The 13,887-nt window shown below is 29.2% G+C and overlaps 1 long non-coding RNA gene across 1 annotated transcript; it reads right to left on the bottom strand.

The window, feature by feature from the left end:
- Positions 1–3,270: 3,270 nt before the first annotated feature.
- On the bottom strand, positions 3,271–5,903 carry LOC112779984 (uncharacterized). The gene is made up of 3 exons (XR_003190950.2): positions 5,652–5,903; positions 4,403–4,468; positions 3,271–3,508 (listed from the first exon to the last, which is right to left on the bottom strand). It is a non-coding gene; the product is annotated as an uncharacterized lncRNA (long non-coding RNA).
- Between the last annotated feature and the right edge of the window lie 7,984 nt (positions 5,904–13,887).

The following is a 13,887-nucleotide window of genomic DNA, read 5'->3' as shown; positions in this document are numbered from 1 at the left end:
AAGAAGTAGGAAGAACTATTATGAAGGTAATAATTACGGGTATCATTTTTATAGAAGAAAATGAAGGATAGGGTTGGTAAAAAATAAATAAATTTCTCACCTAGATTTTCAAGAGTAATTAGCAACCATGAACATGAAATGCAGAAACTACAAATTTTAGCTTCTCCTCGCCAAACATAAAAGTAAAACTTTTAAGAGGATCAAACGGATCATCCTTCATTTAGAAACGGTTAGATTGTATCACTTAGCCAGATTTTCAGTCCTCATTATATCATAAAGAAACCGCTACTGCCTCCAGCGGTTTACACGCATGTCTCCAAACACATAAACCGCTGCTGGCACCAGCGATTTATGCACATTCTCCAGAAACCGCTGCTGCCTATAGCAGTGTCTATGTTGGCGAAAGCTAGTGCACTCTAGGTAAAGTAGGGAGTGCAGCACTCTTTAAAAGTTAACCTGCTATCAAAAGTAATTAGGTAAATTAAATTTATTTATTATTGTTATTTTTTTTGTCATGGGCTGAACAAAAAAACCGGCACTAACAAAAAAAACTAATCCGCTCTTTTAACACAGGACTATCTTTACACCAGAAAAGTACTCAAAAAAATTGATCGACTTCCTCCGTTATTCTGTTATTGTTGATGTGATGTCTTCAAACATTTTCACTGTTTTGTTTGCTAACAGGTGCTTCCACTATTGTTCTGTCTAGCCACAGATTTTGACGCTCTTGAACCCACCCCATTCCACATCTACCATAAATGGACCTTCAAAGCCCGAAAAATTGCTGCAATAGAAAAGGAAGAGTCGCCGCTGCTGGTTGGCTAACTCCAAACGTAAAATAAAACTGATTCTGTAGAAGAACCCGGTCTTCATGAAGGCGCCATAATTCTCGATGACAACGCAATCAAAGCACAAAATACATGACAGTTACAACAAGTCCATTATTTTTTATTTCAAATTATCCTCAACGTGTACGTAATAGAATGAAAAATTAAAATACAATTATATTTAAACAATTATTTGTATTATTTTTATTAATTTATTCAAAAAATAATTAAATTTTAAAGCTAATTGGTATAAAATATTACATATATAAAACTAAGAAAAATTTTTATTTGTATAAGAATGAGACTAATAAATAATTATTTTATTTAATATATAATTAAGAGTATTTCTTTCTTTGCCAACGAGTTATAGTTCAAATGATATAGTCTCTATATTCACCTAAGAGTTGGTAAAAAAAAATACTTTTTTTATTAACTTTTTTAAATATTAATTATTTATTTTACATACAATATAGAAATAAATGAATATAATATTTATTGAGTAGACGCAGTTAAGTAAAAAAAAATTATTGTCATAGTATTTGAACCAAAGAAAAAAAGTATTATTTTAAGAAAAACTAATAATATATTTTTAATAATATTCTTAATACAAAATAATAAATTTTAAATATTTTTTTAAATAATATATATTAACTAAAATAATATAATTATCCCAAATAATATATTATAAATATAGTAAAATGATATATTTCAATAAAAAAATTGTTAATAAAAACTTATATAAATTTTTGTTTCGCACAAAATAAAATTATTATATGTTTGTTTGCTTTTTACATTGTATATATATATTTTTTTAATTAAATTAGTATAATACAAAATCTTTTATCATTCTGTTCATATTTAATGTTTTAATTTTGTTTCTCACAAAATAAAATTTTATATATATATATAACACAAAATTTTTTATCATTGTGTTTATATTTAATATTATAATTTTATTTCACATAAAATAAAATTTATTTAAATTTTAATATTATATATATATATATATATATATATATATATATATATATATATATATATATATATATATATAACACAAAATTTTTTAGCATTGTGTTTATATTTAATATTATAATTTTATTTCACACAAAATAAAATTTATTTAAATTTTAATATTATATACATAATATATATTTAATATTATTTTTTTTAAGATTCTAATATATCCTTTTTTTTCTAGATTTAGTACATGAATTTTCAACTTATTTTTTATGTATTATTTATTTTAATTCTAAAGTCCAATAATTTTTTTTACAGACATGTTGTTTTTAATATTTATATACTATTTTTTTATTTTGAACTTCAGCCCAATACCTGAGACTTACAAAAAAAATCTAAAACTTATCAAAAAATGATTAACCTGATTAACAGGTTACCTTTTTAAATTCAGACCATTCAAATAAAATATAATAAATGAAGAGTTCAGATTTACGAATTCACAAGGTGTGCAGCACTCCATACTTAGCAAGGAGCGTTTAAGGATGAGCCGTCTATGTTGCACCCTAACTACGGTTTCTATGTTGCACCCTAACCACATAATCCGCAGCTACTTATGGCGGATTATGTTCTTTTGTAAACCGCGGCATATAAAAAAATGCATTTGCATATTCGTATTTTAAAAGTTGTATTTACGTAAAATTGGAATTCAAACATTTTATTTACGTAAATTGTCTTTTTTTAATAAATTATTTAAATTATATTACAAAAAATATTTTATTCCATACAAACCAATTTAAAAAAATGACTTAAAAAATATTAGGAGTAATATAAAATTTTGTAATGTCCAAGTGATTTTTAAATAAAATACTCTATATAGTTAATAATAATTTAAAAATTTTAAAAATTTTAAAAAAGGATTAAATTTAAATACAAATATTCATGCATGTATTCAAATTTTAAATAAAATACTCTACATGATTAATAATAATTTAAAAATTAAAAAATATTTTATTCCATACAAAATAATTTAAAAAAATGACTTAAAAGATGCTAAGAATACTATAAAAATTTTATAATGTTTGACTTAAGTAAATAGATAAAAATATATATTTTTAAATTATTATTGACTATGTAAAATATTTTATTTAAAATTTGATTACATGCATATATTTACCTAAGTCACCAAAACATTATAAATTTTTATAGTACTCCTAACAAATTTTAAACTATTTTTTAATTATTTTATATAAAAAATTATTTTTATGTAATATAATTTAAATAAATTTATTTAAAAAATTAATAATTTAAAAATTTAAAAAAATATATTTTATCAAATGAATCTCATTCAAATTATATAAAAATACTTGATAAATCCTTATAATAGTTTTCATTTTAGTAGATATGTATAATATTAATATCCAATTAGTTTATATATACATTTTGCCCTTGAAAAAAAGTAAGAAAAAAAGAACAACACATAGAGTAGGAAACAAATAACATATTCATTTAACAAAAAATACAATTGTATTCCATTTATTATTAGCAAAACTATTGGGTAGAAAAGCTATTAATAATAACATAAAAAAGCTATTAAAAAGCTATAATAGAAAAAAATAAAAAATACTATTTAAAAAAAAAAGTATTTTTGCAATGACATGAGTTTTCTAAGAATCGATTCCAAATTTTGCATTACTTCTATGTTCTCCTCTTCCTCATGTAACCTGTCAAAAACATTAAATTTTAAGAAACTAAGAAATGAATGAATGCACTGAAAAAATAAATGAACACAATAGAGCGTCTAAAATTCAAATCTCAATTCCCATTTACAAGTAACACTGTACTTTATTTCTTTTAATATAACTTTATTTAATTGCATATACCAAAAACAAGTAATACAAATATCCGAAATATTGGTAAGTGGTAACTTAAAAAATTAGTAAAAAGTAATCAATTTATTTTATTTAACATTCATTAAATATTATGACAAATAATAAATATTAAATAAGACAAATTGTAACCTTTTTTTTGGCTCTCTAATATTACATATACAACACCCAATTACATCACCATATAATAAATATATACAAGCATTTAGGCTCCTGCTTTTCCCAAAAAGATTGTATTAGTTTGAAACTTTTATTATTGTTTCTATAAAAAAACATTTTACACTGTAATTTAATCAAACTTGTTACGATTGTAAAAAGATGGGTATTAAGATATAAATACAAAAATTAACCACACTTAAAACTATGGCAACATAGGACTATAGGGGGATTAAATAAAGTAAGCATATTAGCACATTAATTTACTTCTTTTTTTTTTTAAATTTTTGAGAAAAAGACCCAAATAAACCAAAGCCATACCAAAATGTAACTCGATACAGCTATATTCGATTTCGAATCAGCCTAATTTGAATTAGTAAGTATACATGTAAAAAATCGAAAGGGATTGTTTAGACGTAACGTATTTGGCTTTGGGTGATTCACGTAATTTTGGAATGGCTTTGGTTTATTTGGGTGTTTTGTCCTAATTTTTGCGTGAAAAAACAGTATTTATCACTAATAGAAAAACAATTTTTAAACTAAAAAACAAGCCAAGAGTTACGAAATTCAAACCTGAATACTGTTCCACTAGGCCAACCTGATATCTTCCAACTTGTTCATCACCTCTTCTTCTAGCAACTGTTGTCAACATGAACATTTCAATTATTAATAAAACAAAAATTGCATTTTAAGAAAGAAATTCCCGAGATTTAAAATAAATAGATCAGACATGTGAAAAATAATAAAATAAATTATGTAACTTATAAACCTTGTTATTTGGAGTAACACTGGTCGTTGATGGGTCATTAGGAACATCACTAAACTCTTTTGATGAAATTCTTTTAGAAAATAGTTGTTGAAACATATCATCAGGTAGAAAAACTTTTGCATACAGTGGATGTAACTGAAAAAATTCAGTAATAGACTGTGGAATAAGAAAGTCACTGTCGTCTAGTAATGGATATTGATTATCTTCAAATAATTCTTCGCTTACAGAAATGAGTTCATGAGACACATCAACATCATAAAAAGTATCATCTTGTTCTAATGGAATGCTTTTACAAAATTCTTCGTATGACCTAGGAAGTGGTGGCAAATCATTTACACTGTCTTCTTCATTTTTCATATATTCCATAGTTAAGAAAAAGATGTAGAAATAACTATGCACCACTTGTATTGTTAAAGAAGGAGACAGAAGAAAAGGAAGATGATCAACAGTCGTAAATTATAGATTTTCTTAGCTTATGGTGTGTATATATATAAAAGTTTTCTTATCTTTAAATTGTTCGAACATGCAACAAAAAATAAAGATATGATAAGATAATCATAGTAAATTAAACTAAAAAGATAAAATCTTTTGGTTAGAATTTATATTAATTTTATCTTAAAACTGATTTATTAAATTATCTTTTACTTCACATAGAAATAAGATGTACAAATTACTGTCTTATAAAGTCAACTACAAAATCTACTTTTATTTTAGTTTACTTGAAAATTTATTTTAAAAGGGGATATATGTCAAAATTTGGCCTTTGAAGAACAGAATCAGTAAGTAAAAGGTGAGAGAAGTGGGGAAATCACCAGCGAGTGGCGAAAACACCTCTGTTAAAGAGCTGATTAAGAAGTTAATCATTCAACAACCCAGCAATTACAACACAGCAACAAACATTACAAGAACATTTGAACAAAAATTTCAAAAATTAAAAGGAAGAAGAAGAACCAAGCATTCAGCCATCAGTGAACACTAAACAGAGCCATCAGTAACCAGAGCAAAATTAAAAGGAAGAAGCGGAGGCGAAGAAGTGAAAGCAGGGCCACTAACCTTCGACGGAGACACGGACGGCAAGCGGCGATCCGACGGCGAGCTGCTCCAAGCCACGAACAGAGACGCCACGAGGATGGGGGCGACGTGCCGAGCTACCTGGCTTCCGGACAGGGGAAGAGGAAGAAGCGGCGGCAAGGAACCTAGGGCTAGTGTTTTGGTTTGGTGTTGAGTTCACGACTGATTTTTTGTGCTTCAAATAACTCCAAATACTACATTATAAAAATCTACTTTTCGTATCGTATTCCTTTTCAGAGCTTGGATTTTACCTGTCGCTATTTATTGCATTTAAGATACATTACTCATTTCTGTGATTTTTCCTTTAATTTGTTGATAAACAATTTTATTATTATTATTATTATTATTATTATTATTATTATTATTATTATGGGGGTGTTTGGGAAAGGGGGTGCTGAGTTGCAAACGGGTTTTGATTTTTGTTTTTTAAAAGCCAGTCTGTTATCTGTCCGATCCAACATAAAAATAGTTGAGAATTTAAATTAGTTTTATCTTAAAAATAAAATTGATTTTTTAAAAAATAGTGGACATCTATTTACTTTAATATAACTTTTAATATAACTGATAATTTAATTTTAAAGGGAATATTTTTGTGTTTGTTTTTAGACGAAAAATGAAATTAAATTTAGAAAGTGAAATTGGAGGAAAAAAAATAAATAGAAATTCATTCTGTACTTTTAATTTGAAAAAAATATATACTTTTAAATTGTTTTTGTGCTTCTATTTTAAAAAAATATATATACCATGATTAAAACTCTTAATTTTAAAAAAACTTAGTTTGATTTAATTTGGATGAGAAGAAAATTTGGAGAGTGATAAGCATGGCTTCTTTAACATTGTCGGTGACAATGGCAACCATTGTTAAACGAAAATAGGTTTCTTTTAAATTAAGGCATTGGAAAATAGTATTCCTACTACACCGTTCTTGTGTACTATTGTGTATATTATTTCTATGTTCTCCTTGAGACGATGATAATGGTTTCTATTACCGCCAACGATATTATCCAATATTCAATTTTTCAATTTTTCAATTTTTCTTCATACCCAGTTTATGAAGAGAGACAAAGTTCACCGGGATGCAATGAATATTACAAAATTAGCAAGGTTAACTCAACCTAAATACCAAAAAATGTATTCTAGAAATTAAAATTTAATTAATTTTTTTGAAAAAATAATTTTTTATTTTAAAATAGAAAAATATCCTACAAATAAGCTTCTATAAAAATTAAAAAAAAATAAAAGATTACCAAAAAAATAAAAGTGAAGCAAAACCATGAAAAAACTAATGCAGTCGTTATATTCACAAAAAAAAAAAATTAAATTAATCCCAAAAAGATATTCAAATTGGACACTTTGCCTCCTCACAATTTTTTATTCGATAGATATCATCGACAATTATTCTTATAAGATAAAATAATTCTTCCATCATTTTGAAAGAATAATAATTTATCTTATAATGATATATTCTTTTAGTAAAGTATTATTTTATGATAAAATTTATTAGGATTTATTTGTCTAACATGCCTATTAAAAGTTTGATTGAAACTAACAAAAATCCAAAAAAATCGTGAATTTTTAAAGAATAAAAATTTGCTAAATACTAAACTATACGATCTAAAATTTGTTGAACCAATTTAAGTGTTTCCGAACCTATTTAAGTGTTTCTTCAATATTCACTGCTACCAAACCTATTTCAAGCCACCATAAATTTCATACTGCTTACATAGCTCTTAGATGATTCTGCATTTAATCCCATCCTTACAAGATACTTAGGATTATCAACAGTTTCAAGAGAGCACCAATTTTCATTAACTTCACAATTTCAATCGGCACCTCTACAACTATCAGACGGTACAGTCTTGTACGGAAACAGCCAGCTGTCTCCATTCTTCGAATCCATCATATTTATTCTTTCTTTCAGACTTTCAGCTATCTTCAATCCCGGGAATCACTGACAAATCTCACTTCCCAATCAGCGTCCACTTTTTCTTATAATGCCAGAAACACAGTTGAAAGAATGAACCTTAATTTATATTGGATTAACAAGTGTTCACCCGTTTCCATCTCCTCCTACGTTTCTTAATCATTCACAGCATGTATACATTTTACATTTTTTTAGGAAAAAATAATATCAGGTTCAAACGTTTTTTGAACCAATATCTTTTCCCTTCTTTGTTCTATTTTGAGTGGAAGGAGCCCCTAAAAAGGAAAAAAAAAGTTCTCAAAACTTCAGATAAATCATGTTTGTAGAAAGGCCTCCATGTATTGATTTGAACAGTGCTTCCTGTTCTTCTCTTTACTGCAAATAAAACTTGTTTTAATACCAGTTCTTTTGAAAACCCTCTTCCAAATTAATTGTCTATACGACTATACCCAAAGAAACTTTTAACAAAATTGAGCTAGATACTGTTAACTTTTGTGTTGGTTACTTTCCTATAAGTTGATTCACTGTAGAAAAACTTAATGGTGAAATATTGCATAAATAAGACTCAACATACTTGTATATACTGTTAACACTCCTTTCACATTGTATATACAATCCTAGAACCTTTTTCTATAGAATTTAATCTTTGTACCTCATAGAATGATTTTTTTTACTATGTTCATCAATACTAATTTTTATTTCACTTTCATTGCTTATGCATTGTCCAATTTTGTAAATATACCATCAAATTTTAACATGGATAAGGATAATGCCCCTTAGTCAACTATTATAGTTATTGAAGAAAACAAGAGTTATTTTCTTTTACTAGAAATGCTAATTTTCTAATATTCTTCTAGCTATGTAGCTAATTCATTCTATGGTGTATTTGTTAATGCTAGATAAAATAAGATATACTTGAGAGAGATGAGAGAGAGAAAGAGTGCGAGAGAGAGCGGGGGAGAGAAACATAGGGCGGGGTGGCAAAGATCCAAGAGTTTGGAACAGAGAAGAGTATCGACGGCTAGAACATGAGTCTTTCTCCATTTTTGTGAACAATCTTCCTGATGACGTCTCGAAGAGAGAACTTTTTCAATTGTTCAACTGGACTGGACGCATCAACGATATATACTTATCTAGAAAATTCAAAAATGGTGAGTTCTACATTTTTGCTTTCATACGATATACCACTAAAGGAGGGGCCTTGAAAGCCATAGCGGAGATGAATCGACTGAGACTGAGAGGCAAGATCTTCTTTGTGGGAGAGGCCAAGTATCGAAGAGTATCGGAAACCATGGACGTAAATAGGGAACAAGGACGAGATGGCACGAGGAATCAAAATTCTCTTCAAACATATCGAGAGGTAGGCAATGATGGTCCTTTATTGGCTGAACGAGAATTACGAACGGATGACATAGTAATGAACAGGCTTGGAAATAAAGAAAGGAAGAAGGTGGAAGTTGCGGTGGCGGAAGATAATATGGAATGGTTGCAGAGAAGTCTCATTGGAACTACGACAAAACCTATGGATTTCACCTCTTTGTCGAAAATGATGGCGAGGAGTTTTCCTTCTGTTGTGCAGATTCGGGATATGGGAGCGCATAAAGCTCTCTTGACTTTTGATAGTGTTCTGCATGCTGAGGAGACATACAACTTCCATTTGAATGGCCTGTTACAAGTCTTTCACAGGGTATGGAGGTGGGAGGAGTCACAGGGGTGTAACACTCGAAGAGTGTGGCTCCAATGTGTTGGAGTTCCCTTGCACGCATGGTCAGAAGCTACTTTCAATATGATAGGAGGTCAGAGGGGTAAAGTAATTGGATGTTCAGAAGACACAGAATTATGCAGTTCATTCAGTGCAGGTCATGTATTGGTTGATACGTCTCTCATGAACGTAATTCACGAGTGGATTCATATCACGGTTGGAGCTGGTGAATTTGATGTTTTGGTAAAGGAAATTGCACAGGAGACGTGTGACGTCCAGCGTAAGGGGGTTGATGCGTGAGCATCTTTCCTATCTTTTCCTAGTGAATTTGCATTTAAATTGTTGAGTTTAATCAATAATTAATTATCTTTTAGCCACTATGGATGCTACTTTGAGTCCTGTGTAATTCTATTTATTTTAGGTAGCATTCAGCTGTATTTGATGGAGTTTCTGCAGAAGAAGAGATGAAGGCGAATGATGCTGTCAACCCTAACCTCTCTGTACTCAAACCTGAATAACTCGAGCTACAGAGGTCTAATGGACGTGATTTCAGTGGCGTTGGAAAGCTAACTTCCAGAACTTTCCAACGATATATAATAATCCATACTTCTTCTCCGAAATTGCTGCCAAGGCTGCGCCTAACTTGAGATTTCTCAAGTTAGGCGCAAGACACAACAACAATACGCAAGATTGGTCCTGCCCACTTCAAGTTAGGCGCACTAAAGCCCAAGTTAGGCGTGGATCCTAGTGAAGCCAAGTGGTCCCCATCCATCAATTGAAGATTTGCTATTGCTATAATTAATTCTAATTTAAATTCGAAGTTTAAAAATAGGAAAAGATATTATTTTAGTTTTAAAGATATATTTTAAATTAATTAGGATTAGATATAAATAGGGAGATACCACCTCAACATTATTCAATTCCAGACTTCCAATTCTATACAAATTTACATTCCGTAGTCCTAGTTTTCTACTCTGAACCATGAGCAAGTAATCCTCCATTGTTAAGGTTAGGAGCTCTGTCTATTTCTATGGATTAATTTTATTGCTTTTTCTCTTTTAATTCATGTATGGATTTATAATTTAAGGATTGTTTTCGCTCTTTATCTTTTGAATTTGGGTGGAACGGAAGTATGACCCTCTTTCTATTTGAGTTCTTGTATAACTTGGAAAAGCTCTTTACTTGAACAACAACTTGAAAACATATTCTCCTAAATTTTAATTATCTGGATTGAATGGGATACGTGATATATAATCCTTTTATTTTTAGGTAATTAGAGTTTTTGGTGGCATATAAACTGGAATTTGATCATGCAGCTTCTAATTGGAATTAATTGACCAAGAAATTGGCAGTTAATGAATTTTAGAGGAGACTAGAAAGGTCTAAGAAATTAGGGTCTAGTCATATATAGTTTGCCATAAATTAAATCCTACATAATTAAAATAGTTAGTAAGAAACGTTAATCCGAAAAAATAGATAACTCTGAAGTCTTAACTGTTTCCCATATATATTTCACAACTTATTTACTTGCCTGCCTTTGAACTTTGAATTTACTGTTTAATGCTCTTTGAACTCTCAAACAATATTTTCTGTTTGTTTAACTAAGTAAATCATTTAACCATTGTTGCTTAGTCCATCAATCCTCGTGGGATCGACCCTCACTCACCTGAGGTATTACTTGGTACGACCCGATACACTTGCCGGTTAGTTTGTGGTTATAAATTCCGCACCAAGTTTTGGCGCCGTTGCTAGAGATTAACTGTAATTAACAACTATTAGTTGTTTGATTGTTTAGATTAGACGTTTTAGTTTTAATTTTATTTAAATTTCATTTTATTATTTTCGAAAAAAAAAAACAAAAAAAAAATAATTAATATTAATTTTTTTTCCTTTATAAATATTTTTTTTCTTTTAGTTAGTTTTATTTTAGTATCATTAATTTTTATTTTTCAATTTTTTTTCTTTTATTTTTTTCTCGTTTTCGTTTTCCACCCCTGTACCGTTTTAATTTTTTTTTTTACTTCTTTTAACTTTTGAAAATTTTTTTTAGAGCCTTAGTCCGTTTTTTTTACTTTCCTTTTTATTTTTAATTTCTTTTATTTTCATTCTGTTCTTTTCATTATTTTTTTCTCTTTTTTCTTTTTATATTTTATTAGTTTTATTTTATTTTTGTTTTTAATTTAAAAAAAAGAATATTTTAAATAAATAAATAAATAGCATTAATATTTTTTTCTTAATTTCTGAAATTAAGTTTGGTGTTTCCTAGTTAGTTTTATTTTTTAGAATTATGTTCTTTCTTCTTTACTTTCCTGTTTACTACATGATGCGTTTAATTCTTTTTGGTGTTTTGTGCTAAGGAAAAATAATAGAGAGAGATCATATAGATTACTATTCACACCCGAGTAGTGATTCATATCATTATGAATGGGGGAACTACCCAAATTTTGGTTGGCAAAGTCAAAACCAAAGACACTTCAGTGCTCCATGTTCCAACTATCAAGAGCCACCACCTCCCTATTCATATCAAGAACCACCATCTCCATATACATACAAAGAACCATCATTTTTCTACCCATATCAAGAGCCACCATCTACCTATTCTTACCAAGAACCATCCTCTTTTTACTCTTATCAAGAATCATCACATCTTTCTTATTCTTATCAAGAACCATCACCTCCTCCTTATTAATCTCAAATACCATCAGATCTTGAGCTTCTCATGAAAGAATTCTTACATGATATAAAGACGAGTGTCAAAAATGTAGAGAAACATGTGCAGTCGATTATCAAGTCACAGGAAGAGGAGCAAGCAAATTCCTTTTCAAGAGATATAATGCAAGATCCTATGGAAGAAAGTGAGAAAATCAATCGAAGGAATATACTCCAGTGAATTAGAGAATTTTCCACCCTCACACATAGAAGAAGAGGAAGATGCAAAAACAAAGGAAGAAGATGCACCAACAAAGGAGGTTGTAAGGGATGAAAACAATTATGGGAATTTACACTCCAATGAAGCAGAGAGTGGCATAGAGGGTGAGTTGATTGAACCACCAATTCAAGAAGTTCTTGATGAAGGGTACACTCTAACCATCACACAGCACCCAAATTCTGAAATCAAAGAAGTAGAGGCAACCAAGGAAAGCACTGAAAAGGGGATTGTGACCAAGAAACAGAAGAAAATATCTATGAAGAAGAAAAGATCAGCAAAAAGTAATCCAACCTCTACCCCAACAAGCAAGGTGAATCAAGCTAATCACAATAAAAGGAAGCTTTGTAGGAGGACTTTATATCAAGGGGCACTAATTTTTACCTCTCCCCCCTTGGAGACATTTCTTTTAACCAACTGGAAGAAGAGGAAGAAACTTCAATAATCAAGCATCAAGCTAGTGACATTAAAGAAGCACTTGTCGGGAGGCAACCTGATAATTTCGTATCCTTAGTTATTTTTTTCGTAGTAGTAGTTTTCTTCCTTATTTGATTTTGATTGAGTTCTTACTAATTTTCTGATCATGCAGCTATTTTAGAACAGGAACCGGATAATTAAATTAAAATATATATAAAAAAAAAACAAAAAAAAAACAATATAAAAATTCAAAAAAAAATACATTATATATATATATATATATATATATATATATATATATATTCTTTATTTTAACTTTTTTTATTCTTTTATCATTTTCCTTTTTTGTATTAATTTTTGTTTTTCCTCCGTGCACTTTTTATGTCCCTCCATGTTTTCAGATTTTCTTTGCTTGAGGACAAGCAAACCTTTAAGTTTGGTGTTGATGCTTCGCTTATGAGTTTTCTGTTTATTTTTAATGGCACCAAAGGGAGGCGAATAATCTTCACGGAGGAACACAACCTGAAGAATAAAACGACCGCTAGGATAACTAAGGTGGTTGAGTTCCTTTCATTTTTTATTCCTCCCCTCTTTTTCTATATTATGTTTCGGTTTTCTGCTATTTTTGCTTTGTTTGTTGCATGATCCTTTATTAGTTAGAATCCTAGGTCTAGTTTAGTTTTCTGTTAATTGTTTTAAAAGATGTCTCACGTATTACTCACTGAGCTTGAATTCAAAAAAAAAATACAGAAGTGATGTATTGCATGAGAAATTGAGTTAATTTTAAGAGTAGTCTTATTTACTTAGATGTGGTGGCAATACTTTTTGTTTTCTGAATGAATGCTTGAACAGTGCATATTTTTTATAGTGAAGTTTATGAATATTAAAATTGTTGGCTTTTGAAAGAATGATGAAAAAAAAGAGAAATGTTATTGATAATCTGAAAAATCATAAAATTGATTCTTGAAGCAAGAAAAAGCAAAGAAAAATACGAAGCTTGCGAAAAAAATATATAAAATAAGGAAAAAAAAGAAAAAAAAAGCAAGCAAAAAAAGTCAATAATCCCTTTAAACTAAAAAGCAAAGGGTAAAAAGGATCCAAGGCTTTGAGCATTAATGGAGAGGAGGGCCCAAAGGAATAAAATCCTGGCCTAAGTGGCTAAATCAAGCTGTCCCTAACCATGTGCTTGTGGCATGAAGGTGTCAAGTGAAAAGCTTGAGACTGAGCGGTTAAAGTCGTGATCCAAAGC

Source organism: Arachis hypogaea, chromosome 19 (assembly GCF_003086295.3).
Source record: "Arachis hypogaea cultivar Tifrunner chromosome 19, arahy.Tifrunner.gnm2.J5K5, whole genome shotgun sequence".
In the NCBI taxonomy this organism is placed as follows: domain Eukaryota; kingdom Viridiplantae; phylum Streptophyta; class Magnoliopsida; order Fabales; family Fabaceae; genus Arachis; species Arachis hypogaea.
Note: the sequence above shows the minus strand (reverse complement) of the source record. Positions and strands in the feature narration are given on the sequence as shown.